We start from the raw sequence: 13,762 nt of genomic DNA, 5'->3' as shown, positions 1-13,762 counted from the left end.
CGTAAATCTACTCTATGATCAAATATAGACACACCACGTAAATCTACTCTATGATCACATATAAACTCACCACGTTAACCTACTCCATATGATCACATATAGACACACCACGTTAACCTACTCTATATGATCACATGTATACACGACACGTAAGTCTACTATATGAACAAATAAAGACACGACACGTAACTCTACTCTATGAACACATATAGACAAACCATGCAAACCTACTCTATATGATCACATAAAGACACGACACGTAAATCTCCTCTATGATCAAATATAGACACACCACGTAAATCTACTCTATGATCACAAATAGACACACCACGTAAACCTACTCTATATGATCACATGTATGCACAACACGTAAATCTACTCTATGATCAAATATCGACACACCACGTAAACCTACTCTATATGATCACATGTATGCACAACACGTAAATCTACTCTATGATCAAATATAGACACGCCACGTTAACCTTCTCTATATGATCACATATAGACACGCCACGAAAACCTACTCTATATGATCACATGTATGCACAACACGTAAATCTACTCTATGATCAAATATCGACACACCACGTAAACCTACTCTATATGATCTCATGTATACGCACCACGTAAATCTACTCTATGATCACATATAGACACGCCACGTAAACCTACTCTATATGATCACATGTATACGCACCACGTAAATCTACTTTATGATCACATATAGACACACCACGTTAACCTACTCTATATGATCACATATAGACACGCCACGTAAACCTACTCTATATGATCACATGTATACACGACACGTAAACCTACTCTATGATCACATATAGACACGACACGTAAATCTACTCTATGAACACATAAAGACACGACACGTAACTCTACTCTATGAACACATAAAGACAAACCATGCAAACCTACTCTATATGATCACATAAAGACACGACACGTAAATCTACTCTATGATCACATATAGACACACCACGTTAACCTACTCTATATGATCACATATAGACACGCCACGTAAACCTATTCTATATGATCACAAGTATACACGACACGTAAATCTACTCTATGATCACATAAAGACAAACCATGCAAACCTACTCTATATTATCACATATAGACACGCCACGTAAACCTACTCTATATGATCACATGTATACACGACACGTAAACCTACTCTAGGATCACATATAGACACGACACGTAAATCTACTCTATGAACACATAAAGACAAACCATGCAAACCTACTCTATATTATCACATATAGACACGCCACGTAAACCTACTCTATGATCACATATAGACACGACACGTAAATCTACTCTATGATCACATATAGACACGCCACGTAAACCTACTCTATGATCACATATAGACACGACACGTAAACCTACTTTATATGATCGCATATAGACACGACACGCAAACCCACTCTATGCTCAAATATAGACACGCCACGTAAATCTACTCTATGATCACATATAGACACGACAAGCAAACCTACTCTATGAACACATATAGACAAGCCACGTAAACCTACTCTATGATCACATATAGACACGCCACGTAAATCTACTCTATGATCAAATATAGACACACCACGTAAATCTATTCTATGAACACATATAGACACACCACGTAAACCTACTCTATATGATCACATATATACACGCCACTTAAATCTATTCTATATGATCACATATAGACACACCACTTAAATCTACTCTATATGATTACATATAGACACGACACGCAAACCTACTCTATGCTCAAATATAGACACGCCACGTAAATCTACTCTATGATCACATATAGACACGACACGCAAACCTACTCTATAGACACATATAGCATTTAAAAGTAATGTAAACACTTTAGCGGAATGGCTAAAGTGACATACTATGTACTTTCCAAACCTGTGATACTATTATCTTACCTGTGATATGCTACTAGCTTAACCTATTGTATTTTATGTGTGTATGTATGCTATGCTATGTATTTTTGTTTTTACTCATGTTGTAAATATTGTATATTTTATGTCGACCACATGTGAGATGAGTCCTTGAATCAATGTGTAATCGAATTTAAAGAAGTATATTATTAATAAATGGATTTATTTATGTAAATGTATTGTATTGTCAACACGTGTACACACTATACGTAATGTACTGTATAAGTAATGACATATAAACACTGTTAGAAAATGTACGATATAAACAATCGCAAATGTATTTCAGAGCTGACTGTCAAAGGATTATAAACCATAATTTTGTCAGAATAAAATCTATGTATATACAATTTGCTGATTTTATGATCACATATAAAGCCTATAGGTTTATGTACTGCACATATATAAAACTCAGATAACTCACTTCCCATGAAAGTGTTTCGAACGATTTAATTGCATTGGTTAATATTTACTTGACTATGATTTTGCTCCCATTTGTCAATGCTTTGTATTTCATTTGTAATATCACTCATAGTGTCATTCTGTTTATCGCAGCAAGACATATTTTGATTGTGGAGCGTTTTTCATTATCGCTGCTATAACAATAAATAATTAGATCTCACCATTTTACTTATGATGTAGGTATTTAATGTTGATGGTTATTGTTCTAAAGTAACTTTAACAACATCGACGCGAACATGAAATAAGTTTCTTCTGAAATAAACATTAATATGTATGTAGTTTGATAAAAACGTCTATTGGCATTCACTATGACAATTATACATTCATAAAGCATGACCTTTCACTGCCCAACTCGACGGTTTTGATGTTACCTCAAATCAAGTAGTGAGTTATGAATTGGACAGGGATATAACTCATTTCACTGACGTTTACACAAACTAGCAAACACCATATCAACACTAAGACGTAGGATTACGATGAACGATAGTCCTTATAAATAGGTAATGACATCGAGTCCTTCTTTGGTGTAAGAACATCTCTTCATTAATGAAGCTTAATATGTGCTGAAAGTGTGTTTGTTGCGTATTACAGTTATTACTCACTATCTACCATGTGATGGTATTTACCTGCTTTTGGGGAAATTCATGTCAAATTCCAAAGTTCAAGTAATCATTCTTTGCCAAGGAACACAAGTATGCCTTCGTTATAAGAAAGCATTTTTAATAACTGATTTATGATCCGTACAAAAACCTGATACTTATGAGTGATAAAACTCTTTTGTTACATCACAGAATTATTTTTCTGATCATCACATCCTGTTTTTCTCACCATTAAAGCCCTTGAAATAGCTGTAGGTCTGTAACATTGGTTAACAAAGATGAACGTATGACACATAACGAGATAGCACTTATAAACGTTGGTAATTGATACAATTTGCCAAAAAATGAATTACACTGATTTATACAGCTGTTAACAACGAAAGGCACGTGGCAATGGTAATATGGCATCCAATGCATCTATCAATCAAAAAAGGGTGCACTGAGAATTCCATGTTTTTTGTTTTTATCTTAGGGTTCATACACCATCATCAATACTTCTTCTCGAAATATTGATACGTCAGTTTTCGATAACTCAAAGTGTTCAATATTCATGATAACATCAAAGATATCATTCATATCATTTGCTCTTTATTTAAGACAGGACAAAAAAAATCAAAATGATTGAATATTAAAGAAGCAGTATCTGCATATTGTTAAAATGGCGTATAACTGTCCTTCCCACCCACGACTTGTAAAGTGACGGGTCGTTATAATTGTCACTACAGGTATGGATATCAGGAAGAGTGATATTGACACATATTCCCACTAAACTGCCTACTCCTATCTTCCATTAGATACTTAGCACTTCAGACTACGTACCGGTAATATTTAGGTATCGGATATTCCAGTTCAATTCCTAGCATTTCAAATGAGACATTGCAGATGTTTCTCTATTTATCAACTATAAAATGGATATTCTATAATTTGCTACTATTCAATATCATATATATTTCAAGAATATATCTTATTTTACTGACATTTTCATGTGTGTATAGAACGAGGATCAAGAGGCCAAATGGGCCTGCATCGCTCACCTGGTATTTATCTCAGACTTGTAATCTAAAAAGTGGACTTAAATACAGCTACAGGCAGAATATCAGTATTTGATTCATAAGAACCTATTAAAGGTTTAAACATATGACGCCTGTGACCTTGAATGTCGAACAAGGACATCAGGTTTAACAGAGTGTATAGTCTTCCTACCCAGCATGCTTCTGGCAAAATATCATTACCCTGGATTTTTTGGTTATATAGAACAAATCATTTAAAGATTTAAACATATATTGACCACTGTGACCTTGAATATGGGCGAAGGTCATTCACTTGGTAGTCCTTCATCCCAGCGTGTTAATGGCCAAATATCACCTTGACCCTTTGCTTATTAAGAAGACGTTTAAAGGTTTTTAACATATTTGACCCCTATGACATTGAATGTATGTCAAGGTCATAAACTTCAACAAACTTGGTAGTCATTCATTCCAGCATGTTACTGGCATTATCCTAGGCCTCATGGTTATTCAGAAGAAGTGGTTCAAATGTTTAAAACATATTTGACCCCTGTGACCTTGAATATAAGTCAAAGTCATTCATTTGAACAAACTTGGTAGCCCTTCATCCCCTTTGGACCAGATGGGCTAAAAACGGATAAACGGAACTCATTCGAATTTTTTATACCATTTTTTACCGAAATGATATCCTTATTGAAAATAAATCCAATCTAAATATTTGATTGTACGTCATAATCATACAGCGTCATGGTACTGTGACGTCGTAATGTATTATTTTCATTTTCTTGACAATACACGGTTATACAAAATTGAGCCCAGAATCAAGAGCATTTGACCGATAAACTTGAGAAATATATAAACTCAAGTACACTGTTAAAATAATAAATCACCACATTTAATTATATATTTTGACTTTTGCTTTTTTCAAGACTTCAAAAAGTAATAACCATGCCGTCGTCAAAAATAGTCTTCTATTTTTATTTTTATTTCATTTTTACATTTAATTCAATTTTAATGAAAAAAAATTAGATTCGATTTTGTAGAATTTGAAAATATTTTCATGTGCAAATTATTGCATTCGTATGCATTAATTTATAGTATTAATTCTCAGGACCATTCATGCAAAAATCCTGGGTTATTACTCATGATTATATTTTTCACGCGCTATAAATGCCAATCAAAGCTCTTTGATGTCGTGATAAAACTTGTTGTCGTATTTATATTCTCTTATTTACACCTTTGCTTGTCTTTGATATTAATCACGTGTTGGGACATACAATGTTTGATTTGTCTTTCTTTCTTGCAGATCAAGTGTATGCTTTTTTCGTGCAAACTAAATGATTACATTTTTTTGTGTATTTTGACAATTGACCTAAATACGACCTTAAATTGTACCTGTATGTCTGTTCAGCTATTCCCTTACTGTCCTTGTTCTGTAAATCCGTAGTTTTAATTGTGTTAAGTTATGTATGTTGACCAGGTAAGGTCGCTTTCAATAGACAGCCACGCCTCACTTAATATTTCATTCTATCATGCGCCGCGCGCGTTGACCCTGTCTATTATGTGTTTTTGCATTTTGTGAAGAATTTGTTCTGTTAATTACAACGTTATAATTAGCCACGAAGTTACTGAAAGGGATATATATCACATTTGACTTTATATTATGTATTCGTAGAACCTTCATACTCACGCTTTGTGTATCTCTACCGTAAAACAAAGGCGTGAGACATTTATATTTCACCTGAAGTTACAAAAGCTTTTAATGTACGAAGACGATATATCTTTACGAATATTTAGTTTTACATTCCGATATGATGCTGTTTTATTCTTAAATAACAACATTTTAATAACTGCTTGCAACTGATTTATACTACAGTATACAGGAATAAGATATATTACAGACTCCTTTTCTTCAGCTCCATATACGTATGTATAGTATAACAACAATGACCAGCTCGCTAACAACAGCTATGCCTGGATCGCTACTAGTCTTTCCCATAGTAAAAGTATTGATTTCAGCTTCCTTGGATATGCTGTTTACAAATCACCAGTGATTCTATATGCCATATTCTGTTTCAAGACTTTAATTATCGTGGTGTTCTTGTTCTGTCGACAAAATACATTAGCTTATACCCACTTCTATTAAGAATTTCTATGGTCGTTATCATCATGTGATTTCCACCTGTGTGTATACTGCAACCATCTTGTCAAATATGTTTTTCACTGTGTCTAGGTTTTGGCTGACATGCAAGGATTTGTTTCTGGTGCATATTAAAAACAAGTTGTACGTCACTGATAGAGAATTTCAAATCTACATACGTCTTTGTGGCATATATGACGCCGAACTGTAGACCTTCATCTGAGTAATGTAAACATTAGAAAACAAATAAAAAAGAAACATTAAATTATTACAGAAAAGGATAATTACGTTGATGTCTAGGAGGTGTGTGTGACACGACTACTTATACTAGTGACATAACTAGATGTTGTGTACGAGGAAATGCATATCGTAAACATAGGCTTGTAAAATTAATGACTTATCATATTGAAATACACTACCTTCTCGCCTGCAGTTTGAAGAGTCATAAATCACTTATGATATGTTCTAGAATGTTACGGACTTGCCCCGAGAGTGTTCCCTGTGTTACATAACAAACAATGAGCTGCTGTGTCAGGTTCCGTATATAATATATCATTATTTGTGATATATGGCGAGTTCAAAATGTTACGTTTTAGCACTTATTCATTATCATAAACATGTAGCTTAAAATGGATCTAAATCATCGCAATAAATTCTAGTTTAAAACAAAGCGTTCTATGAAGGATGAATATCACCAAAACAATCTACACCATTGCAATATATTTACATTCTGTATGCTTAGACCCATTGACAAAAATTACATTCATAAATGCATAACACAGGTGTTCATAGAATCTCAGCACGTGGGAACTGATAGTAACCTGATCACACTGCGTAATAATACACTACAAAAACAACTCACTCGGAACGACCGACCTAGATGCTTAATTCTTACATCTTAAAATATTATTGAACTGTGCTTGGTGAAATATCCACGTATTCACGTGTCCTGTGCTACAAATAAACATTGAATATGGAACTACATTTTGTTGTGTTATTGTTGTTGACGGTTGCTAAGATCTCTCACGATAGTGTCACATTTCCCCGCGAAAAAACACTGTTCTCGCCACTGCGTTGCACCCGTGTATAAGCAGGAACAAACCCTGTTTATTTGTTTTATTCGTTGTTATATCGATCCACTGAAAGGATTCGTCAATGTAAATATAAGGAATGATATTTATTTTTTCAACATTTATGAGGTCATAACAACAATGGGTTTTTGGACATATTTTACATGAATCGCTAACGCGATTCATTCAATATGTCCATAAACCCATTGTTGTTATGACCTCATAAATGTTGAAAAGATAAAAATCATTCCTTAATTAAATAAATATATAATATCAGCTTCACAATTATTTTTTTCTTATGTTTTGTGAATATGGAACAATCAACAATCATTAAACTATTTTTTCAAAAAGGGAAATCATGCTATAAAATAAAAAATATAATCAACATTAAGATAAGCAAATTGAACGTATGGCAGTGAAATTAGAATGTTTACTCAATAATTACGAAACACGTTGAGTTGTTTATTTAAAAATTTCCAACAGTTAGGTATTTGAATATTGATTTTATCATGATAATTAGCATGGATATAATTTAAATACTGGGTTTTATGTTGGATTTGCTGTGAGAATAAACGTTTGGAAACTACCATACCCCAGTCAGAACACCGAGATTTAAAACTATCGACATCATTTACACTACTCGTGAGAAGGTAATCATTGGCATGGTAGAGAAGTAGAACATGAACACTCGTTGTAGGTTTAAGAAATTTGATTAGTGTTAAAGGTAATAGGGCGTTTATCGTCCGCGGTTATTCTGTCGACTAGTGTTATAAAAGAATAACTAGTTGCGTGGATGCAGGTATTCCGTCTTTGCGTATTGCAGTTATCTGCTCTTGTGAGCTTGTTACGTCATTTGTTTGTGAGAGTAACGTCATCATTTTTTGAGAAAACGACGTAATTTTCTCGCACAAACCAATAACGTAACAATCAATACCTGGTCACAAGAGAAGATAACTCTGCAATACGAAAAACCGGAATAGGCTCATGTGAGACAAACGTCATAATCATCGTCCAAACCACAAGCTTAGCATCCCCATGCGGTTTACACAGTTGACATCTACACGCTTCACTATTAACAAGCTCTTGTAAGCCAGTGACCTGTTATAGTATATGAGCGAAATTAAGTAAGCCATATTTTGAATAACGTGTACCAGTCTGAAATAATAGCGCAACAACAAAGATTTATTAAATAGCCACTATCTCCAATGGACTTAGAAAGAGACATCAGCTCAAGATGTTATAATGTTTTATAATTCAATTAGTCAATGTTTGATGCTTTGTACCAGTCCAAACATAAAAGCACATCAACAATAAAATATTCTTTGAACGAGATATAAGCTGTTTTATATAATATTTTGTTAAAATAAAAGTAACGCTTAGTAGCATGTATTAAAGTGCCCAAAGTTGTTTTTTTTTATCAAAATAACTATAATACACTTTCTGATACTCTGAAATTAAATCATATTCAGCGTTGCTATAACTTTTGTAAGACTTTTTTTAAAGTTTTCAAAACACTTAATCAAATTACTTCTGCTTTTCATCTCAATACATATAATATATTTCCCGTTTGCGCCCATCCTCACTGATGAGTTCTAGAAGGACGAACAGCTGTGTGATGATGTGTAATGCATTATTGGCATTAATCAAATTTTAAACATGCAATCACATGTGTGTGTTACGTTTGTCATTCCAAATGGCTATAGTTTCCCATTCATCTACGTGTATATCGAATTGCAGGTCAGTTTCGAAAATTGAACTGCAAACATTTTCGCGAATATGAAATGATTTTCAGCAATACGTCAAACATGTCAAAAAGCGTCGCAATTGTCACACGGAAGTAGACTAAGTGGCCATCACGTGCGTGATAGGTTACGGTAGAGAAGCTACGCTATACGAGTCGTGATGCGGTTTAGGATATGACCTGATGAGAAAACCTTCCGCATATGTCATCAAACACACGAAACTAGAGAGACCCTTCTGTCAAACAAGAATGTGTTTTTTTTTATATATTACAGTATTGACCCATATGTAGATGTCACCATTAACATACGAATTTAAACTGTTGAACAGGTTGTATGTGTGTTAAAATATATTATGTTAATAGAAGCGATTGGTTTCCTTCAAGCTTTACCTAGAACAGTAGGTGTATATAGATTTGTCAATCACTATGTCAGACGTCTAATGTGTAGGTAAAATGAGGATGACCTCCGCAATACTAATGTACTTACATAGACGATTACAATGGGAACAGAAAGGTAGATGTAATGCAAAAACAATACAGCTATTAGTACGGATTGACGAAACGCAAATGAAACATGTCGTTTTTACACAGTAAGAAAGGTCTCCGTATTATACTGGTTCACATGTATATATAATTGAATCAATCGAGTCTGGTTCACACGGATTTCGCTAATTCGTAAGCGTTTGTTTAAGAAACCCCGACCGCATTCATAATCAGAATAATGGTACATTATTAAACGTCTATTTAAAAGGCAGGTATTATACTTCAAGCTCAAATTATATTTTCTTTACAAACTACTATGGAACGTCTATACAAAATATTATTCACTCAAATCTTATTACCTACATATGTTATCCCTGCTTTGGTTAGTAAGCCGGTTTTGTTTATTTTATCGGTTTCATGTCAATAACCATCAATATTGATGGACATCAGTTCTCGCATGAAGATGAATACATAATGATGATGAATTCATATTTCGAAACCTTGCATTGAAATTATATAATATTTGCATGTTTTATTTTTTTCTCGGGAAATTTTCTGGTTTTTATCAGGAAATGTCCTGGTTTTTATCACTGATGTCTTACATAAAATAACAGACAATAAACTTCTAATTTCTATTTAAACGTTATCAGCCGTATTACCACATCTGGCCCTCGCAGATGTACGCTAAGATTGATGAAAAGACACCAAATAAATGATTTATTCTTACTTTTTAGTTCATTATCATTCTCTCAAGGAAAATTTACATGTGTAATAAAATCATCTCAATATAGGTCATATAATATGACAGGTCAAATATTATCTGCACGATTTTGACTGTCTTTCATGAAGGTCAATCTAAATCAGTGAGTCTGAAGAAAAAGAGCCAACCCATTGCAAACTTACCTGTAAAATAACAGATATTAGCGCGTCGATTAATACTTTATAAAAAGTCAGTTAACATATGAATATACTGATAATTAAAATTATACATTCAGACAAGGCGTTTTATCACAAAGATTCTCGTTTTCACATCTATCATTTGTCAGTCACCTTATGTATTTAAGGAATCAAAATCAGATGAGAGCCTCTGAGCTTATACCTGACAAATTGAGGATATATGTTTAGTTTATCATTCCCTACAGACATGTTTGAGTTGCAAATATCTTATGTATTATTCTCGTGATTGCTAAATTGAAGCCGCTGATGATCTATAGACGTACACAAGGAGATGTATAGAGGCATTTAAAGTACGGAATCAAGAAAACGAACTAGAAATAGACTTTATCACAAAGGATGTGCTTATCCTTTTTTTCCTTTATGGTATGAAGACTGGTCGCTATAGTTACACAAATTTGACGAAACAATAATTCAAAATCATTTGTAATAACAAAACATGATACTAGAGAAGTGCGAATCAACACGAAATGACATTATGAGGTAACGGGGTGATACCACACACACGGAGGCATATCATATAAGTACTCCCCAACACAGTACACAGGCAACGCTCAGTGGTTAGGGAGGGTAAACGTGTCCGGAACCACATGTGGCGTACGGCAGGAAATCTGAGGTCGAATCAAGGGAAATGCGTTATGTAAAAGTAATTAGCACTATTACCAGGAGAGGTCAACTACGGTCACATACCAATATGTAAAACAGTCCTTACATGTGTGATGTAAGAAGTGACATGTATAGTAAAGCTCGGTAATGATTTACACATAGTAATGTACGGTAAATATGTAGTGACTGACCACTAGGATCCCCTGCTCGTGCATAAAACTTGTCTATAGAACAACACGGAATGCTTTGACTTTCTACCTGTCGGTACAACAATGTCCAAGGTAAATGTTGACCAGTCCGCGATACACAGAATTGACATATATCGGTACAGGTGCCATAAATCCGGATGACCAGTCCAATACACGGACAAATGGCCCTAAGTACTGACCAGTAGGTACGACAATCGTGAATAAGCTCATACATATCATCAGTCGGTCAGAAAAGGTCTGACAACAGCTATACACCAATTTCGCCCTGGCCACAAAATATGATATATCACTGCATACATCAATATAGACAATACATCAATATAGACAATGCATAAATATAAGCCTTACATCTTACATATGAAATGCGATGTCTCTTTGATGATATTCTATGTTAACAACCCCAGATCCGCCTTTCTTACTTTTTAACAAACTTGTTCTATGTGCACTTGATAACAATCGCTCATAAAAAGGCATGTTTAAAAAAAATCATGTATGCTTTTATGGATATCAATCAAACCTCGGATTCTCATTATTATTTAATTTACAATATGGCTTTGTTCTTTTTTTAAACATCTTTTTTATTACCATTAAGTATGATTAGAGTCCATTCATCATTTTGAATAAGGAAAATGAATACATTACTGAAAGCCATTAATATGTACGACTTGTGTTTCTGTAAATCACACGGGCGTCGTCGTCAGCCATATCTTAAAAACGGTGTCAATCATAATTTATTGTTAAAAATGTATGATAATGTGCTGATGAAACGTCCTTAAGGAGATAGCTGTTACCATCAGAATTTTCTGATTTTCAATATCCGTTTTGCATCCTCTTTCTCTCTCTTACTGTTTTGATTGGATCAGATGCCCAATGTCGAGTCGTTTGATCCATTTAGTCCAACATTAAACTTTAATTTACTTTAAAATCCATTCGTAAAAATATCCTTTAGACGTTGTGCAATGTCACAATTGCAATGCGCTCAGGGTAAGCAGCTCCAAGTTCTCTTAAATCAAAGTTCCGGTTAAACACAGTATGGAACAGTCCGTCGCGCGTTTTATTCCACAGTATATATTGTCTTTGTAACCTTAGATGGTAGTTCCGGTTAAACACAGTATGGAACAGTCCGTCGCGCGTTTTAGTCCACAGTATTGTCTCTATAACCTAAGATGGTAGCAAACAAATATCTAGCAGTGAATAAACACTTTCAACAGATTCGCATGTGCATATTTCCGTTATGAAGTCCGTTCATTTTTCTTTTCCTGTCTGAAATTAAGAAACAAATCCAATTAAAAGTATTGATAATGAAAGGTCTAACTTACCTCCCATCAAAGACGATATTGTTTTATGTGTTCTCCTGTTTTCTGGTGTGTTAAGTTTGGCCCTGTAAAGTGTGACTCCCCTGAACTTGAAGTGCTGGTCGGTGTTGAGACAGTGATTCTATTGGGATCGCTCTCCGGCTGTCGACACACGCATACACTGGTGACGAACAGCGCATGACTTTGCCATCATGATCAGCTGTCAACTCTGTGCCATCTTCGCTTTCATGGTCTTACCTGTTTCCGGACAGCTACCTGCGTTACCTGGGCTGGACAGATGAGAAGGTACATGTTTAACAACACATTCACAAGTTTAATTAGTTCTCTCATTATGCAATCATCTACGCCAAAGGATTCCAAACAAAACAAAAATATTTACCTTGTATCACAAGGGAGTGAGACAATGGGAAAACCTCTGACCAAATACAACGACAACGCCTAGTTATGGACGACCTGAGAAAGGCGGTTCATGTTTTAATTATTCTTTACTGTTGTGTCGTTTTTATGAACACCATCAAGCGCTCGAGGCAGATTTGGACTTTCTAAGCACTTAATATCAATTTACTAAATTTTGGATATTTATATTGCTCTACGAATCCATCTAATGAAACATGAATTTTATCATTCTATTTAAAGCAATTTAAGTTTGTGAAAATAGTATCAATATGAGTATAAATAAATATTAAAAGACAGCTGTTTGGGTTTTAATGAACTCTTATTAAATCATTTCTTATACAAACAAGTCTCCTAGCTGTGTTTGTCATGTTTCTTTATTGAAACTCTTTCTCATAACACCGTGACTGTTGCGATGCTAAAACAGTCATCTGTTTTGAACTGTTTTGAACTGTTTTGAAACAAACATAATGTAGTTCCAATAACTTGAATGTGAGAACGCTGTGCAACATGTATAATAAAAAATAAAGAGAAAAAATCAAACTTGTCTATATTTGATCTTTTGCCTGGTTGCGTTTTTGTTGTTTTGTGTTTGTTTAAAATATGGCTTAATCTCTTTCTCTCATCGTATAGGGATGGTAACTAGATATTTCGCTACTTTAACTGACTAGATATTGATTGAAATGTGTCGAGGTATATAGACTAACAGTCAACTAGACATTCAGGTAAAGAAAACCAACAGAAAGGAGGGAAAGTTGTGAGAAAGACACAAAGTTTAGAACGAAATACAATACAAAAGTAATTGCTTCTTCATA

General features: G+C 34.3%; 1 protein-coding gene across 2 annotated transcripts in view; it reads right to left on the bottom strand.

The window, feature by feature from the left end:
- Positions 1–12,978, bottom strand: part of LOC110448080 — a 58,747-nt gene extending 45,769 nt beyond the window's left edge. The window contains exons 1-2 of one of the 2 annotated variants that reach the window (XM_021494122.1): positions 12,934–12,978; positions 12,558–12,823 (exon numbers count right to left, since the gene is read on the bottom strand). The gene's annotated coding sequence lies outside the window, so the exon portion shown is untranslated. Of the gene's footprint in view, positions 1–12,557; positions 12,843–12,933 lie in introns of those variants that run through there. The other variant, XM_021494123.1, reaches the window with a different exon arrangement.
- Between the last annotated feature and the right edge of the window lie 784 nt (positions 12,979–13,762).

Source organism: Mizuhopecten yessoensis, unplaced genomic scaffold (genome assembly GCF_002113885.1).
Source record: "Mizuhopecten yessoensis strain PY_sf001 unplaced genomic scaffold, ASM211388v2 scaffold3819, whole genome shotgun sequence".
Taxonomy (NCBI): Eukaryota; Metazoa; Mollusca; class Bivalvia; order Pectinida; family Pectinidae; genus Mizuhopecten; species Mizuhopecten yessoensis.
Note: the sequence above shows the minus strand (reverse complement) of the source record. Positions and strands in the feature narration are given on the sequence as shown.